The 19,948-nt window shown below is 36.9% G+C and overlaps 1 protein-coding gene across 1 annotated transcript in view; it reads left to right on the forward strand.

The window, feature by feature from the left end:
* LOC118735219 overlaps window positions 1-19,948 on the forward strand; it is a 167,680-nt gene that overhangs the window by 30,433 nt on the left and 117,299 nt on the right. The window lies entirely within an intron of this gene.

Below are 19,948 nucleotides of genomic sequence, written 5' to 3' on the forward strand. Positions count from 1 at the left end.
TGATGTGGCATTTAAGGCGGCGAACTGTTAAACAGCTGAAAAAGAAAATATAAAAACAAAATATTTCCGCTCTTGGCTTAAGTTGACGTGTTGAGTAATCATTGATGATTTCTTACGGTAAGTTAAATTAAGTGAAGTCTAGAATAACTGACCCTACAAGACGCGATTGATAGAAACTCCAACACATTCACAACGAAAACTAACACATATGCAAAATTTTATATGCCAGTTTGGCTCTGTAGGGAATGACTGTCATTTGATCGATCAAATGAGTGTCAATACTGATAGAAGTAACGGTAGTTGGTTGCCATAGTAACCACAAGATTCACCAGGGTTGCATTTTGTGCTCAACAAAAGTAGTTGTACCTGCCAAATAATGTCGAGTACTGAAGTACTTGGATATAATTTTGAACTTAATTAGTTTAATTTTAATTTTATCATTATTCGACCCCGCTCATAGCAAAAGTAAATAAAAATAAAAGTTTTGATTGTGGTATGACATTCTTTTTATATATAAACGTAATAAATAAAACCGTATTATAAAGTACTTGGTACTGAAGAAGTTCAAATGCACACATCAACCGAAAAAAGAAAGACGCAAAACGAAAAGATGCTCAAAACTTAAAGTGCTGTGGAAAAATAAAGATAAGTTTTATAAAATATTTCATTTAAAATGAATAAAAGAGCTTTTAATACCGCCATGAGCAAGAAAAACGGATTTAAATCCAATACTAAAAAATTGCATCGCATCGCCAGTTCTCTACCACTGCAGTCCTATTGCGCTGTGGATTTAATAGAAACAAAATTAAAAGATCCAGAGTATGCACAAGCCATGATAATGAATTATACTATGGAATACATATTTCACGTTCTAATTGCTGTACATAAAGTTTTCAAAGGTCAATTACATATATCAAAAATAAAAGCTGTGTCTGAGGACGTAGCCAGCGGTATTAAACATTCATTTTCAAACGAGGCATTGCTGCGGCTTAACTGTGACGGCAGATGGGAGAGAAAACCACTAAACAAACTTATACTGGTTGACACAATCCTACGAGGTAATATGTACACATATTAGGGACACAACAAGTTCTGACCATTTATTTTTTCGTTATTTATTTATAACTATATACCTATATATAAACCTTTTTAACATACTTTGTCAAAAATTCTCAAAAATCGACGCAAGTTCTTAAATAAATGGTCAAAACGTATAAATAAATATTATCACTAATTATGTGGCCACTACCGTATACATATGTACATATCTTTTAACAATACAAATTTTTTGATAATCTATTTCAATCCACTTAGGTGCATTTAAAAAGAAAGGTTCTGTTGAGTTCGAAAAGAAATCAGGAAGGCAATTGAGCTCAATGTAATGTATAATATTAGGATATTAGATTTAAGTATGTACATATGTACGTTGGTGGCAAAAATAATAGAAACGCCTTATTTTGCTTAATTTTTGGCCACATTTCCTCCCTTATTAATGTTTAATGTACTGTGCTTAAGGTAATGTATTTAGCTTCTAATTTGATGTAATGTACTTAGCTTCTAATTTTTGACGATCAATTATTAGTTCATAAGATTTTATGAAAATAAAAGAAAAAACAAGTATTACATGTGTCATTAATGATAGATTTCTATATCGTGGGAGAGAGATCAGACTAGACGAATTTTTACATCAACTGTGAGTAATCAACAATGATATGAAAACATGACAGACTTGATATGTCATGATTGATCGGTTATTACATCAAATTTTATTGCACATTACTAACTTATATTTCTATCAAGGTTGATCACTCATAATTGTCGAAGATTTACATCACTGATGATTAAAATTTGAAGGCCGAACTCAAAGGCAAAGGCAAAAGCATCACACGTACACAAAAGTTTCCATCAGATTTTTCACACTGCCCTTTAGAATTTGATAGAAACTTGTAGGTAGCCAGTGACAAAAATCTCTATCAGTCTTGCTACTCAAATGATTTGTCAAATGATAGTCACTGTTCTTGTAGGGGAGCTTTTAAAGTCACAAAATCAGCATCGTTTGCCAATCTCTGAGAAAAATAGATTCGACGAATATTAGGTTAGGCTGGGATTGTGAGCATATGTACGAAAAACCAAATAACAATTATAATATTTGTGCGTTTATATTTCTGCATGGTTTCAAACAATTATTGAGACATTACAAAGCAAAATGAAGTGTGCACTGGCAAAGAGTACAGTAAAACCCGCTTATGTACCTCACGAAAAATGGCAGCTTTTTGAGGTACTTAACCGGGTTGGGTACTTAAAAGAACCCGCTTAAGTACCTCGATGCGGGTACTTAAGCAAACATAGTTTGTGATGTAGTTACATCTTCTTGTTAACTTACATAAATAAGTCCTTGAATAAAATATGAACGTTTAATGAAGTATACTTAATTTAAAACCAAGATCTTAGCATTATTTACACTTAAAGGAAAACTTTATTAAAAAAACAGATAACGCAACGCCATGTCATTTTCACAAGAATTAAATTAAAAAGTCATTGATTATACATATTTTTACATACATACAAACAGGGCATATCATTTTGGACCAAAATCAAAATTTTTCAGAGCACTTCAAACTGGTTTTTCAGTAGTGTTAAATTTTTTTATGAGTATACAGTTTTGTAGCCCATTTAGTGTAATAATGCGCAAGGTTCAAGTGGCTAAAAATTAGCGTTGATTTTTAAGAATGTGAGATTGTGATTTTTAAGAGAAGATGTGTAGCGCTGCCACTGAATTTCAAAATATGTAAATGTTTGAAGAAAGTTAAGAAAAGCACTTAAAAGGGGAAAATTATAGGTAAAATGGTAAATGGGGTACGAAAAATGTAGGACTTAGGCGGGTGGGGTACATAAGCGGGGAGGTACTTAAAAGAGGGATTTCCTTCAGAATACATTAAAAAAATTCACAATGCCCAAAAATGTTGGGAACTTAAGCGGGTTAGGTACTTAAGTAATAGTGTAATAGTGTAATAGTGAAAACAAAACATGTAAGTAAGTGGGCGTGGCTAAGCCCGTTTTCCAAAAATTTATAATATTCTTATTTTTCGTCTGAAAATTATTGTAAATATAAATTTTGAGTGAATTATCTTCAGTAGTTACTAAAATATCACAGTTTTCGTATTTCTGGAAATCTTATTACATTAAACGAGCAATTCTTGTTTATATATATATACTAGCTTATATCCGCGGGTTTCACCCCGCGCTTTTATACAAATATGAAAAATAATTTAATGATGTTAGATTTTATTTCTGTGCCCATTTCGTTATAGCTCGTTATTTTTTAAGCGAGTTAAGGTATTTAGGCCGTATGAAATTATAAAATCTCGTCTGCGCGCTAGGCATACGAAATATATGGCCTGGCCTTGATAAAATACCACTTCTAATTACTGTAGCAAATGCCTCAAGAGAGCTGTAGATTATAAGGTCGAACCCGGCTCTCCCTTTTCCATTTAATGAAATGTATTCTGTCTTCCACAAACATCTCCAGGGATATGTGGCAAGAAAAAGTAAATTTGTACTGGAAGTGCCAAGCCTGTTTTTCTTATAACCCTAATCTTCTTCCATGAATTTAGAATTGATTTTACATACCCCAGTACCAAGTCCCAGTACTCCACCATGAACACCTCTAGAGATAAGCAGTATAAAACAGTAAATTTGTACGGCAGGAACCATGTCCCCTTTTCGAATAACGCAAATTCTTCTCTATGAGTATGGAATTAATTTTGTATACACATCTCGGTGCCAAGTTCCAGTCCTCTGCAATAAACAGCTCCAGGGATATGCAGCATCGAAAAATCAATTTGCATGGGAGTTGCCACCACCTTTTCCAATAATTCTCATTTTTCTCCATGAGTATGGTATTAGTTTCACATACATACATGCATACATATGTATTTCCATACCAAGCTTGAGTGCTTTACCCCAAACATTTGAAGAGATATGCAATATGAAACTTTCAGTCAGTATGGGAGGTGCTACGCCTCTTTTCCAAAAACGTCCATTTTTCTCCGTGAATATGAACATGATTTCACACAGTGTTGGCAAACTGTTAATCTGATTAACGATTAAAAATTAACGATTAAAATGTTAATCGCGTTTGACGATTAAAATTAATTAGTCGTAATCAACTGTACGATTAATGATAACATTTTTTTAATCGTTAATCTCTGGCTGCGATTACGTTTAATTAATTTAAAACATTAATCCAATTAAAACTAAAATCTGATTAATTTGTCTAGTTGTCCGAGCTTGAAACCAAACACCAGTTATAGTAATTTTTTTTGTTTTACGCTTATAAAAAGCACGTAACATAAAAAAATAATAATTATTGTTATTAGTAATACATAAACTGGGAACTTTTACAAACCTAGTTTGTAAAACGTTTGTTGGTATATATCTTAATGAAAATGCACACCAAATTGCTTAGATTGATGAGGAAACCCGACTTAGCCATACCAGATTAACTTGCTTTGTGTGCACAGGGAAATTCCAGCATAACTTAATTAATCACCAAACCTACTTGATCAAATTAAGAGTTAATGATTAAAAATTAATTTTTTTATCGCGGTTACGATTAACTGTTTAGTCGGATTAAGTTATATTGTCACACCAAAAACGTTCACTTATTTTTATATTTTAGTTAGTATGGGTGGTGCCACGCCCCCTCTTCCGAATTCGGGAAAACTTCGCATAAACCATCCGCATGATAAATCGAATATGCCACATAAATTTGGTTGAATTCGGTGAAGCCGTTCTGAAGTTATAAGCTCACACCAAAAACGTGTACTTATCTGTATACATAAGGTACATACATATGCCACGCCCCTTTTCCAAATTTGGGCAAACTCCACATAAAATATCTGCATGATGGCCCGAATATGCCACATAAATTTAGTTGAATTCGGTGAAGCCGTTCTTAAGTTATATCGTCACAACAAAACGTTCACTTATTTTTATATTTTAGTTAGTATGGGTGGTGCCACGCCCCCTCTTCCGAATTCGGGAAAACTTCGCAAAAACCATCTGCATGATAAATCGAATATGCCACATAAATTTGGTTGAATTCGGTGAAGCTGTTCTCAAGTTATGAGGTCACACCAAAAACGTGCACTTATTTTTATACCTTTCATGAGCATGAAATGGTATTATAACTTTGGTCCGATGTTTGGAAGTACCAGAATAAAAAGAGATAGACCCATTAAAATTTATACTTATATGATCAGAACGTCGAGCTGAGTCGATTTAGCCATGTCCGTCTGTCCGTCTGTTTGTATGCAATCTAGTCTCTCAGTTTTCTTGATATCCGGATAAAATTTGGTAGGTGGGTGTATTTTTATAATGTATTAATCATTTGTCGGAACCGGAAGAATCGGACCACTATAACATATAGCTCCCATACAACTGATTGTTCAGATATGAGATTTTTCGTTATAACATCTCCATTTATGCAGCTGGGAACATGAAATTTTGCAGTACTTGCACCCATTATCAATAGAATACTTACACTGAAAATTACAAAGATCGGGTCACGATAACCAATAGCTCCCATACAACTGATTGTTCAGTTATAAAATTTTTCGTTATAACTCCTCCATTTATATAGCTAGGAACATGAAATTCCGCACTGTTTTCAATAATTATCAACAGAAAACTTACAGTGAAAATTAAAAAGATGGGGTAACTATAACCTATAGCTCCCATACAACTGATTGTTCAGATATGAGATTTTTCCTTATAACTCCTCCATTTATGCAGCTAGGAACATGAAATTTTGCACCATTTTCACTCATTATTAACAGAATACTTACAGTGAAAATAACAAGGATCGGGTGACTATAACATATTTGTATCTTCCATACATCTGATTGTTCAGATATGGGATTTTACTGTAAAACTCCTTTATTTGAACAGCTAAAACCGATAAATTTCGTAAGATATTTTATAAATAATAATACAAAGTCTACTGAGAAAATCGTCATAATATAAGCTTTATCTCCTATACCACTGATTGTTCAGATACCAGTTTTTGCGATATATCTCCTTTATGTAGGAAACTAAACCCAATAAATTGTGTTACCGGTTTACATACCGATCACATAGCAGTGAAAATCACTTAGATTGGTGCTAATATAAGGTATATCTTCCATACCTCTGATTGTTCAGATGCGATTTTTTATATATGTAGGTATGTAACTCCTCTATCGATGTATGCAGATGTATTCAAAAGCCGTAATCTGTCAAAGTAAAATTTGCAGATGTTCATGAAAGGTATGAAGCCTTCGGCATAGCCGAAGACAGCGCTGCTCTTACTTTTTATATATAAGATGTAGGTAAAAAAATTTAGCTACCATTTTTAACCACAACGACGATTTTTAGCTCTTTTTTAGCCCTTTTTTAGCTGGAATTTAGCTACCACTAAAAACGTTTCGCGGCAACACTGGAACTTACCCTGTAGGGAAACCCCGAACTGGTGAACCAAATTTGTAGTTCCGTACTAGATCTTTATCGGTAAAAAACGAACCAGCCCGAAAGTAACTAGATCGCCACCAGTTCAAAAGCAGCGACATGTGGTACTTTTAAAAAACAATTTTAGAAATCTATATCTAAAATGACGAATTTAGAACTGGTTCAAAACTATAGAAAAGGGATGCAGAACGAACTAGATCTCATCTGGCGAATTTAAACTAGTTCGAATCTACTGAAAAAGGGATGCAGCGGGGGGCTTGTTTACTTTAAATAGATTTTTGCTTGGCGGGTTTTTCGTTCAAATACGCTTTCAGTCTGCACGTCGCAGATGCTTTTTTATAGTTTGGTAATACAAAACTAAAATTTGTGTTAACATCTTAACATTTTGGGACCTTCTGGAATATAACCAATAACAGTCAGCGCCTATGCAAATTCAGCTACAGCCAAAGGTATGTAAACGTGTTTTCAAATGCACAATTTAATTTACATTCATTCAAACAAATTTGATTTCAGATTGAAAATACATTTCTTTGCAAATAATTAAAAATTGGTACCATGGTAACCCAAAAAGAAAACATCTTGTTACTTTTTTCGTTTGCAACTGGTTCGAAACTATAGAAAATGGGGTGCAAAGCGAACTAGATCCCATATCTCGAATTTAGGACTGGTTCTGAACTATAGAAAAGGTAATGCAGCGGGGGACAATTTCCAATTCCTATGACATCGCTGTGTTAAATTCGCCAGTTGTTTGCATGCAAAAGAGATTTAACGCGAACTAGTAGTGGTTCTAAATGTACTAGAAATGCACCAGTTCAAAACTAGAGATTTTCCCCACAGGGTAGTCATTGTACATGCTCTCGCTTTGTGTGCCGAGCGTAAAATAGTGTTAGTGCATATGTGTGAAGATTCTGCAATGAATAATATCCACTAACACTATTTTTTGTGTTATTCAACCAATTACTTAAAAACACGAATAATTGCAGTTCCCTGCTTCATACGTTTTAGTATATTCCAAATAACTTTTGACAGTTCTCAAAGCGAAGCAAGCCTTTACTTATTAAACACATTACATCATGTTAAAAACAGGGGCGGACCCAGCAGCAATTCTTGGAGAGGGGGAGACATTTTTCAACATATATCGTGTACATAAATTTAAAAATCACCGCAATTTAAAATTTTTAGTTTTGTTAGTTTTTAATTTCTTGAAGTTTCCCCTTTTTAATAACTTGAGTGGAATTCCAAAATTTTCTTAACTTTCAAAACTTTGTGAATTTGAGAAATTTTAGTAAACCCCAATAATTAAATATAATGATGAATACTAGATTTCTAGAAAACTCAAAACCAAAAATTTTGAGAATTGTAGGAATTCTAACAAATTTTTTCTAAGTAAAAGTGTCGCATATACAAAATTGATCAAACGAAATTAAAAGATTTCGAATGTTGAAAACATTTTCATATTTCGTCGTTTTTGAAAATTTAAAAAATTTTCGTAATTCTTGAAGATTAAAAAAATTTTTGGACGTTGATGTTTTCAAAATTTAAAAAAAAATTAAAATTCTCAAACTTTGTTATATCAATATCAAATTTTGAAAAGTCCAGAAAAGTGGAACAATTCTGGAATTTTTCAAAAATGTTAATATCTTTTAGAATTCTAAGAATTTTCTATTTTTTACACACAAGTACATGAACATAAGAATTTTTCGACAATTTGTGATGTTTCACATTTTTACATTTTAGGATGGATTTTAGGATAAATTAAATTCTCAAAATTTTGGAAAATATAGAAAATTTCTAAAATCTCAATAATTTTGTACACTTCATAATATTCTAATTTTTCCAAAATTACTAGAATCTCCCGGATTTCAATAGTTTTTGAATTTTTGGAAATTATCCTAAAAATAAGAAATCTCAAGAAGTTTAATAATGTTATAAAATTCAAAATTTTGGAATTTCCGTTGTTTTCTGAACCTGCGAAAATATTCAAACTTGCTGTGACTTTCAACTGTGTAAAATAATACAAATTTGAAAATATAACCAAAAAAGTAAAAATTGAAAATTAAGTACATAATTTCAACATTTTGAAAATTCAGTGAATTCGAAAAACTGATAGGCCTACTTAAATAACATAACACTTCGAGCTTAACACACAGCTAAAATTTCAAACTCAAGTAAAATTTGACACACTTTTTCCATGTGTGGATTTCCCCAATTTCCCCTACCAGTGTCCGCCACTGCATATTTTCCAAAGTTTCAAGCTGTTATCTGGTCTTGTGGGTATCAGTGAAGTTTATTTTCAATCTCATTGTCAATAATGATTAATTTCTAAGAAACATGGTGAAAAGGAAGAAAACACCTTGATTACTTTGACTTTTATTCCACTTTTTATCAAACTACACGAAAATTGTGCTTTTTATTTTGAGTCACTTGTATAGGATCAGTGGCTTTGACACAAAGAAAGAAATAGATTTAACCAACAAAAGCATACCATTAATTTTAATTCTACTATATAAAACTTTTAGTATTGAATACTACATCCTTAATTACAATGTATGAAAAAAAAATTTATCCAGAAGGCAATTCTAGAGGCATTTTGAAAAATCAAGGACATTTCGCTGCTTACCTCTTTGATCGGCTGAACGAACAACTGCCAATCATCACATGGATTATCTGACACACTTCCAATCCAATTCTAAATATTTTCAATTGAGTTTAAGTTCTGTGAATAGGGCGAACTCTGGAAAAATTACGACTTTGCTTCGTTATCCTCGTTTCTACAGCTCCTGTAGTGCGAATACGTGCGTAATTTTGCTGGCCTATTCAATATCAAGGTGCGAAAATATGCGTCAAATGTTAAAAAAGTATCCTTAGTACTTGTTTTGCATGAATTCTTCGTAATTTTGGAAACTTGAAATATTATCTCAACTGCTCTGCACTACGAAATCGTAGTTCAGACCGCCATACTCTCTTCGTGATCATGGAGGGGAAACAAACAACGTTCGTCCTTTCAAAAACCGTGACAATTATTACTAAATCTGTTGTAGCCATCAAAATTAAACTTTTCGTCAGAGAAAACCACCATTTTCTAGTTGTCCTTTTAGGCATGCGAGTTGTAAAAAATTCCAATTGACATTTTCTGAACACAAGTGTATAGAGTAATCCATAGTTCCCTTGTGGTGTCGTCAACACCAAAGTTATTCTTTCATTTTGATCCATTATCTCGACAATAAGATGCTGATCTCTTAAAGGACTTTTTTATTTCCGTCGAACTTTTGTGTTCTTACTCCATTTCTGTCAAAAGCATTTGAATTTCCTTCAGTTTTATTTCCAACAGATCGCCTGCAAAGTCCTGGATCCGTGAAGCCCTCCATTTATGCATTTTTTGCAGTTGAACGTGCGCCTGTTTTGCCCATTCTGGCTCTGTATAGTTCTAATTGTCCTTTAAATTCTTAAAGAGGTTTTAAGTGTAATTGTAATAACTTTTCTAAACACATAGGGAGGCTACGTATCCTTGTCCCTATTCAAGCGAATCAAAATAATACGCATAATTTTCGTGTCGTTTGATAAAAAGTGGAATAAAATCCAAAGTGATCAAGGTGCTTTCTTCATTTTCACCATGTTTCTTATGAAATTAATCATTCTTCAAAATGAGATCAAAAAGAAACTTCACTGATGCCCACAAGTCCAGATATCAGCTTGAATCTTGAGGAAAATATGTGCACATATTCAAGTGAAGCGGGCTATACATATGTAGGTATGTATTAGGGATGTTGCGAATGTGGAATTTTAGCATTTTTCGCATCCGCGGATGTCAAGTATTTTAAAGAAATAATTTAGGTGAGTAAATTAGGTGATTTAGGTAAATAAGAAATGGAGAAGTTAGCAATTTTTAGTAATATTTTTCTTTTATTTAGTACTTCAATTTAAATATTGGAGCATTGTATTTAATCAAAAGTAAAGTTGCTGCCTTTTCGGGTTACAGCCTGTTTCTTGAAAGGTCGTTAATCAAACCTGTGCCACTAAATAACTACTCGCTCGAGCCGACAAACTTGAAACTTGAAAAAATTTTAAATTATTTTCGATTGACGCTGCACCAGTTGACTTTCCGTAATATTTATTTTTTTTTTATTGTAGTGCAATAACTCCTTTTTGAGAATTTCATTGGGCTGCAAATGTCGGATGTTTCCTTACTTTCATCTTCACAATCTAGCATCATGGCTAATGTGACCAACTATTTCATAGCTCAAAGAAGTACAGGTTAGGTTGGGTTAGGTTAACACCGCAAGCCGATTACGAAATTTCGAATGCGGCTAATTTCTATTCCTGAGAGCTCAGCGTCTGTTCAGAAGAGCGAGCCAAAATGCTTCCACCTTAGCCTCGTGAAGGTTGGGCAGTGTAAAAGAAAGTGTGGAGATGATTCCTCTTTATCTTCCTCTTGACAGCTGATACAAAAGAGATCAGTTGAAATTCCTAGTCTTACCGAGTGAATATCAATCGCACAATAGCCTGTCAGAACCCTCATCACTAGCTCTTAAGGGGTAACGTGGTATTCGGCCCCATCGTTACCACTCGTTACTTGCGCTGCAAAAGGTATTTTAAAGTGCCTTATAAAACATTTTCTGCAGCGGATAAACATCTTATTTTCCTCTTTTATGTCATAAAAGGAGCATCGCTTTCTTTTGTCCATCTTATTAGGTAGTAAGTAAGGTAATGGCCGAGCTCATACTAGGCCCAACCATCCAAGAGTGTACCGCAGGAGGACAGTGGCGTCCGTAGTTGCTCCTTATCTAGGGATAACTATTTAAGGGTGCCTTTTCAACGCCAGGTCATGAGCCACGCAGTTTTCAACGATGTCACTGTGACCCGATACCATTCCTTTACCGATTCTAAAGCACCATCACACCCTTTAGCAGTGAGTCTACCGCTTCCTTGATGGCAGCTAGAGGCCGGACAAGGACTCCGTGTAACAAGATAAGCTTAAATCTGGTTCCATGGAGCTAGTAAATTAATTTGGGCGAGAAATCTTACCTTTTACCGATAGCTCCCCTACAGCTGTACAAGACAACCGACGCCTTTTCTTATCCTTTCCTCAATGTTAGGCTTCCACGACAGCTTCTTATCCAGGACCAAGCCTAAGTACTTGACCCTATCTGAGAGCCGCAGACGAACACCCCCACTCGAGGAAAGGGCCACAACGGGTATCTTATACTTCCTGGTAAACAAGACCAGTTCCATCTTACTGAGATACACTGCGAGGCCGCCGTTTATCGCCCACCAGTTACCTGGCTCAGGTAACTTTGAGTCTAATCAAAAAGGGTGGGTAGAAGTCGTCCCTTAACCAAAAGTTCCACATCATCTATATAGGCGATCACCCGACAGCTCACTCTTTCCAGCTCCTCTAGAAGGTCATTTAAAATCGCAGTCCAGAGCAGGGGGGAGAGAACACCACCTTAGGGAGTGCCCCTATTGACTCTGCGCTGAGTGCAGGCGCTCCCCCACTCCGCCGCGACAGTTCTGTCACAAAGTAAGCTGTAGATAAGCCTTATTCGGTTGGTTTCAACCCCCAGATTATGAATAGACTTGACTATTGCCTCTGGAGTGACATTGTTGAAGGCCCCGTCGACATCGAGGAAGGCCCCTACTGCGTGAAGGCTTCCTCTGACCACCTTTGCAATGTGTGCAACACTGCACCGCAACACTGACTATCCTCCAACACTGACTATACTCCAAGCCTTGGGGATGTACCCGGTCCTCACGCAGTTCGCAAGTATGATGTCATCGGTCCCAGGCGAATGGTTTGAACGAATTAATCGCCCAGGCCATGTGACGATCGTCCGGAAGATCGGAGAACTACAGGACCTGAAGTACAAAATATTGCAACGAAGTACATTTGACTGTACTTCGAAGTACGAAGTACAAGAGCTAAAAAAGAAGTACTGTACTTCCGAAAGAAGGTATGAAAATTTCGAAGAAAATTCTGTTTTGAAAGTCGTGGCTGCCAGCCGAATTAGTTTAAAGTTTTGTTGTTTTGTTAAAAGGCAGCCCTTTTTTTATAATAATTTCAATTATGGGAATCTCGGACGATAAAGGTCTCAGATCTGCTTAGTTCCCGGGTGACTTCATGAAAAGGTTCACCTGTAATCAATAGCTAGTAATTAGTTTTTTTATTCGTTGAGCTCGACTTTTCCTAGCTGCAGGCAGCCAGAATTAATTACTAACCGCTGTTGGTACTATAATCCATCAAAACCGTTTTGTTGTTCCATTCCATGCATACAATGTGCTTTGATATTTTGACGCAAATTTTCAAAATATCGTTAATATAGTATGGAAAGGGCGTAATTCACATTGTCGCTGATATGAAAAAAAGCCACAACTAAAAATTGTTATTGCATAAAACGATGTGGGAACTTATGATTTGATGAAATGCATCATAATCAATCAACAAGTGAATTTTGCATTTTTAGTTAGTTACGGCTTCTTTTATTTCAGCGACGATGTGGGTTACGCCCTTTCCATCCTATACTGACGATATATTCCATGCCAAGTCGCACTCCTCAATAGATATTAAATTCGCCTTGAATTGTTTCTTATTGGATTTCTGAACTTGGCTGTAAACTTTTTCACATTTCATTTTATTTTTATTCCGCTGCGTGCAAATTTCGACAATTATCACAAAATTAAAATTAATGTTGTTGTTTTCGAGCGCACAGAGGAGTATTTGCATAGTAAAACCGGTCAAAATTATTTGGTGTATTCTTCTGCTAAGTAATAAAAGAAAACACGGAACTTAACCATAAAAAGCCGTTTAAGAAAAATAATTATTACACTTTTCTAAGAAAAAGCAGAAGCGAAAACTAGCGATGCATCCAGATTTCAACAGACCTTTGACAAATAATGTTTAATAGTTACATAATTCTTACCTAATTAAAGGTTAACTTTTACCGCACGAATAGTCGATTCTCTTTATAGCTAGATGTTGAACATTTCCACTGGAAATACCTATTGAAGGATCTTACTCTTTGACTTTAAATTACAAAAGAATTGGGACGTACGGGGACAGTTTTAAAGTAGCATCTCCCAAAATAATTGGCTACAATTTGTCATTTTGTTGGCCAGATATACGTTTTATCAGTGTTATTGCACAACATTCGCATTCGTAAAAGCTCCGCATTGATTATTGCGAATGCAAATGTTAAAATTAATGCGGAAGCTCCGCGGTCGCGTATGCGAATGCCAATATTCGCAACAACCCTGGTATGTATGTACATATCAAGGAATAATATTGCTAGCTTAGAGTAAAAAGTTGCTAAGTCCATTTGTATGAAAACTTATATTTTGATATAGGAAGCAAGGGATATTAAAAATGCATTGCTTCGTTGTTTTATTTTTTCTCGCTTATATTCAATGAAAGGTAAATTTATTAAGTCCAAAGAGGCCCCGAAAATCCGACAAAAGCAAAATAATTCGAAATATTTTAATAAAGTTCGAATTCTTCTTATTCATATGGGGTTTTGCTTTGCTTTAAACACGCCAAATGTTTTATTCAAAGATATGCCAAATACTTGAAGGAAATGACTATAAGAAGTTTTTTTTCTCCTCCAGTAAAATTTAAAAAAAAGTTACTTAGCAACTTTGCACTCTAAGCTGATGATATGAGAAATATTTTTTTGTCATATCATCAGTAGTGCTATTCTCTATCTATCGACCGAGTATTTTCTACCGGCCGACAATCATCGTTTGCGTTCGCGACAAGTTTATTCTGTACGCTAATATATAATAGGCACGTTCATAAGACGTAGCTGTTGCCTAAAGGCCGGTCCACATAGAACTTTCGCGTTGGCTTTGGCGTTGGCGTTGGTTTGACAGAACGCACGTTAAAAGCATGCTTGCTACAATGAACGCTTGGCAGCGAATGCTTGGGTTACGAAATTCACATACTAACAACAGATAAATTAATATTTCATATCAATACATAATTGCATTAAAAACGATATTTCTTGCCCGCACTTGATTAAAAAGGAAAAATATTTCACATAATTTTATTTATTTGCAACAGCTGACGAGCGACGCACGTGAAAAGTTGAGAGTTGGCCATCTTTTTGCTTTGTGTTGGCGTGAGCGTTGGCAAATTTTGGCTATGTGGATGGCTGCATTTGAATTCATGTATTCATAGTCAGCTGTTGAAGCGACGCCAACGCCAACGCAACGCCAAAGTTCTATGTGGACGGGCCTTAACCGTTGCCTATTTGTCTTAGAAACGCACAGTTGAGTAGTTCCGCTCAGCTCAACAGTTGGCAACTTTCCGCCATTTTTTTCCAGCGGAACATTTTCACGCTGCCTGAACTCAACGTGTTGTGCTAAGCCTAAACAGCTGATCGAAAAACTTACGCCGCTTATATTAAATTTAACGACGCTTTTTTAGGTGGCAGTTGCAAACAAATTGATTCTGTTTTATATTACTGATGTGATAAAGTACCTAAAATATTTAATAATAATACTACGTTTCTTAGTATATGTTTTTAAGATGTTTGCTTTATAATTTTACACTGTTTAATTCATTGTAACATTGAACGATTTTTTCAACACGGCGGCAGCTCAGCGTTGAATTCTAAATACTATCTCTTTTTGTTACAATTTCATTTGTTTACATTTATCAGCTGTTCATTTGGCAGCATATTCATTATGCCTTTTCTAAGACGTAAGTGTTGGGTTCAACATTTGCCAGCAGTTTCATAGCAGATGAGCTAAACAGCTATGTACGTCTTATGAACGCGCCCAATGCTTATAAATTTTCAAAAGCAAACAAAAATATTGAGAGTTAATTGAAATACATATGTATTTTTCCACTTTTTCTCAACAGCTGCTGTAGCCGAATGGATGCGTGTTCGACTGCCAACTTCTTGGTCATGGGTTCAAACCAAGGCGTATTTAACAAGTTGGTGTTAGCCGTATATAAGTAAAAAATTACACTAACAAATTACACGCAGATATCCATACTGTCATTGGTATGAGTTACAACAAACACATCATTTTGACGTAATGCCCCCCACGGCGAACAACTCAGCTGTCACCCCAACACCATCTTGTTAAATACACCTTGGTTCAAACCCTGTGACACGGACAATTTTTATTTTTTTATTTATCTATTATTTTTTTATTTACCTATACTAATTTAAAATTTGCTAAAAATAAGCTTAGCAAAATGAAAGTGGAGTGCAATGGGGTATAGTCGTTGTGCTGTGTATGCAGTTACAGTTGCACGGCTATACTCAATCCCGACTCTTGCGTCCTCGTTCGTGCACTGTGGGCACCCACCCATGAGATGCGTTAACCAATCCGAGTGGAGCCTTGGATCACGGCAGAAAGAGAAGGCGCTTCGATGGGGCCTTATTCGGTTTAAGGGCTCTGTTTACGCGGGGATTTGGTAGATAACTGACGCTCTGGTGTCCCAGAGCCTTTATTTATAACAAAAACTCTTAACCTACACATACACAATTATTACCCTAACCATAGTATATCTAAAGCATGTGTGTTGCACTACACATGTAGTAGGTAAGTATAACTTATCTAGAAAAACACTTAAACCGACAGTGCCAGGAAGTAATAAAAATAGTCTACGGTTTCACTTGCATCTTAAGCCAATCGCATTTCATAACATTTAAGAAATACATACATGACTATTCCCATACACCCTGGCATTGAATTCTAATGTCTATAATTGCCAACTAAACAACCCTTAGGTGATGTTGTGCGCATGTGCACTATGTATGTATGTGTACAATGCCGTTGCACGTGCGCACAATTGCTGCTTTCTATTGTTCTACTTATCGGCCTTACAATCGTTACCACATGCTGAGGACATGCGCATCCTAAATGTGTGCCCTATGAAAGTGCGTAACTAATCTTAAGACTTGTGCAACAAGACTTAACAGGCTCACTGAAGTCTGCAGTGTCTGTTCACCAGTAGGTGCGGCTGCAAGCTTGTGTCTGGCTTGGAGCAAGCGGTTCGCTATATAAACATGTATTTGGTTGCGAAACCACCCCCGTCCCAGCAATGGGTTGTGCGCTGGGTTTGGGACGCGCCACATAAAAACCCCTTCCAGTGAAAAAGCGAAGCAATGCCTCGGATGAGACCCTCCCTTATTATGACGACCACGGCAAATGTTTAAAGGGCTACGATTTGAGGGCATGCACCTGGAATGTTCGGACCCTTAATGCCGAAGGTGCCTCTGCCCGGCTGGGTGATGTCCTCGTAAGAACGAAAGCTGACATCACCGCTATCCAAGAAATGCGTTGGACGGCGCAAGGCAAGCAATGCCTGGGGCCTTGCGACGCATACTACAGTTGCCATCTAAAGGAGCGCAAATTCAGTGTTGGATTTGTGGTGGGAGAGAGACTCCGTCGCCGAGTACTTTCGTTCATCCCGGTGGACGAGCGTCTAGCCATAATCCGCATCAAAGCGAGATTCTTCAACATCTCGCTCATCTGCGCCCATGCCCCGACGGAAGAGAAGGATGAGGTATCCAAGGATCTCTTCTATGACCGCTTGGAGCGCACTTACGAGCGTTGCCCCCCTCCACGATATCAAAATCGTGCTTGGCGGCTTCAATGCCAGGGTGGGCAAGGAAGGGATATTTTGAACCACCGTCGGAAAATTCAGCCTCCACGACGAAACGTCCGACAACGGACTGAGGCTGATCGATTTCACCGGGGCCCGAAACATGGTAGTATGTAGTACTAGGTTCAAGCATAAAAATATTCATCAAGCTACGTGGCTGTCTCCGGATCGAAAAACAAGAAACCAAATCGAACCTGTTGTGATAGGCGGAAGGCATGCTTCCAGTGTTTTGGACGTATGTACTCTCCGAGGCCCAAACATCGACTCGGACCACTATCTTGTTGCAACCAAGATACGCACCCGCCTCTGTGCAGAAAAAAATGTGCGCCCGAATACGCAAGGAAAGTTTAACGTCAAAGTTGCAATCACAACAGACAGCCAATGCATTCGCTACTCGACTCTCACACCTGCTCTCAGAGAGCACTCTTCAACAAACCGACATATGCGAGCAGTGGAACCACATTTCCCGCTCATTAAGAACCGCCGCCGAAGAAGTAGTCAGATTTCAGCGAGCCCGAAAGAACAACTGGTACGATGAGGAGTGACAGGAAGCTGCAGAGAAAAAAGATGCCGCCTGCAAGTCCATGCTTCGATTCGGCGCAACGCGCGCTATGTGGGACCGCTATAGGGATCTGAAGAGGGAAGCGAGACGTATTTGCAGCAATAAGAAGAGAGAGGCCGAAATACGTGAGTGCGAAGAGCTTGAAATGCTGGCCGACAGGAAGGATGCCCGAAAATTTCACCAGAGAGTTAGGCGACTTACGGAAGATTTCAAGACCAGGGCGTACTCCTGTACGGACAACAATGGCGACCTGGTTACCGATGTTCAGAACTGAATGGTAGCAGCACGGAAAGTTGTGGAGAAGAAGAACCCGATCCCCCGTCGATGATTACGGAGTCGATGTTCCTCCGCCCGACCATGACGAGGTACGAATAGCAATAACGCGGCTAAAAAACAAAAAAGCTGTTGGAGCTGACAGCCTGTCAGCTGAGCTATTCGAGTACGGTGGCGAGGAGTTGATAAGGTGCATGCATCAACTCTTATGCAGAATATGGTCAGATGAACGCATGCCCGATGACTGGAATTTAAGTGTGCTCTGCCCAATCCACAAGAAAGGCGACCCCGCCATTCGCGCCAACTACCGCGGGATGAGCCTTCTAAGCGTAGGTTACAAGGTCTTATCGAGCGTATTGTGGGAAAGACTGAAGCCCACCGTCAATGAAATGATTGGACCTTATCAGTGTGGCTTTAGGCCTGGAAAATCCACCATAGACCAGGTATTCACAATACGAAAATCTTGGAAAAGACCCGAGAGAAGAGAATCGACACTCACCACCTATTTGTCGATTTTAAAGCCGCTTTCGACAGCACTAAAACGAGTTGCCTATACGCCGCTATATCTGAATTTGTAAAATGACGTTGAGAAATACCACCAGCTCTGTCAGAATTGGCAGGCAAAAAATTTTAAGTGATGCAAAATTATTATTTCTTTAATTAATTTTCAGTTATTTTTCTATTAGTGGGCAGACTGCCTTAAAGCTCAAACAGTCAACGACGTAACGTAGACGTAGGTTGACGTAGACACGATCTACCTTATGGGATTCGCGTGTTAAGGAAAACTCACCACCGCATGGCGGTGACGTTGCCATTGCCTCTCTCTCTCTCTGTCAACAGTAAATTTGATATACTGCTACGTACGTCAACCTACGTTTACGCTACATCGTTGACTAACTGCGCTTTTAGTAGTATCGATACCTAAAAGCAATTATAACGAGAAGTTGAACCGATAACATGCATCATGCAATAATACAAGGTGTTATCGGTTGGCAACTTCCCGTTCTAATTCCGCCATATTGACTGCCTTAGGTGAGACAGTGTTCTCAGTATACACAGTTTTTTTCTTAAAAAGGTATTTTATCTTATTTTACTTCATTTCATGACGAATCTACTATAAAAAAGCAAATTTTGTTTAGGAAAAAATGTGAAATTTTATATTTTCCCCCCAAATGGGGCTTAATTTCTTCCCGTTTTTCTTCGCATTCTACTGAGCTAAGGCAGTGTCAAATCGAGCTGTCACAATTGATACCACCTTGTATTATTGCATCATGGTATTATTGCATCATGCACGGTGCCACTGCTAAGGGAGCGGTGCGAAAGAAACAACTGTCAGTTTATCGAACCTTGTATTATTGAATCATGACTGAACACCAGGGCATAGCGTGCTGTCTTGCAAATACAGCCACCACAAGTGAACGATATTTATAACAGCCAGTGTTGCCATTTTGGTGCTTTTGGAGCTAGATTTAGCTCTTTATTTTTCTATTTAGCTCCGAAAATTGGGTTTTTAGCTCTTTTCAAATTTATCTAGCACTTTTAAACAACAGAAAGTTTTAGTTGTATTTGGTATATATGTATAAACCAAAAGTTAAGCATTGATAAAATGGAAATTTCAAGATGCAGTGTATTCACCATAAATTCTTGGATCTAAGCTAAAGAATTCAAAAATTAATTAGAAGAAAATTCTTTTCTTTTTCCGTAATGAATTCAACAAAAACTAAGATTCGAAATTGGATGAGGTTGGAAAACCTTAATTCAATAGTTCGAATAAAGCGTTTTATGAAGGCTAATAGTTTCTGCTGCAGAACGTTTCCAATATCAAACAGTATATCGAGCCCTAACCGCCAAAATAACGTAGGCGACACTTTTTTCAAAATTTTCTTTTTGATACAGAAATATTCCTAGACCATCTAGATGCATTTCTGCATCAAAAAGAAAATTTTGAAAAAAATGTCGCTTACGTTATTTTGGCGGTTAGGGCTCGATAT

The sequence above is a fragment of the Rhagoletis pomonella genome, unplaced genomic scaffold (genome assembly GCF_013731165.1).
Source record: "Rhagoletis pomonella isolate Grant_MI unplaced genomic scaffold, Rhpom_1.0 Rhpom_scaffold_00003, whole genome shotgun sequence".
In the NCBI taxonomy this organism is placed as follows: domain Eukaryota; kingdom Metazoa; phylum Arthropoda; class Insecta; order Diptera; family Tephritidae; genus Rhagoletis; species Rhagoletis pomonella.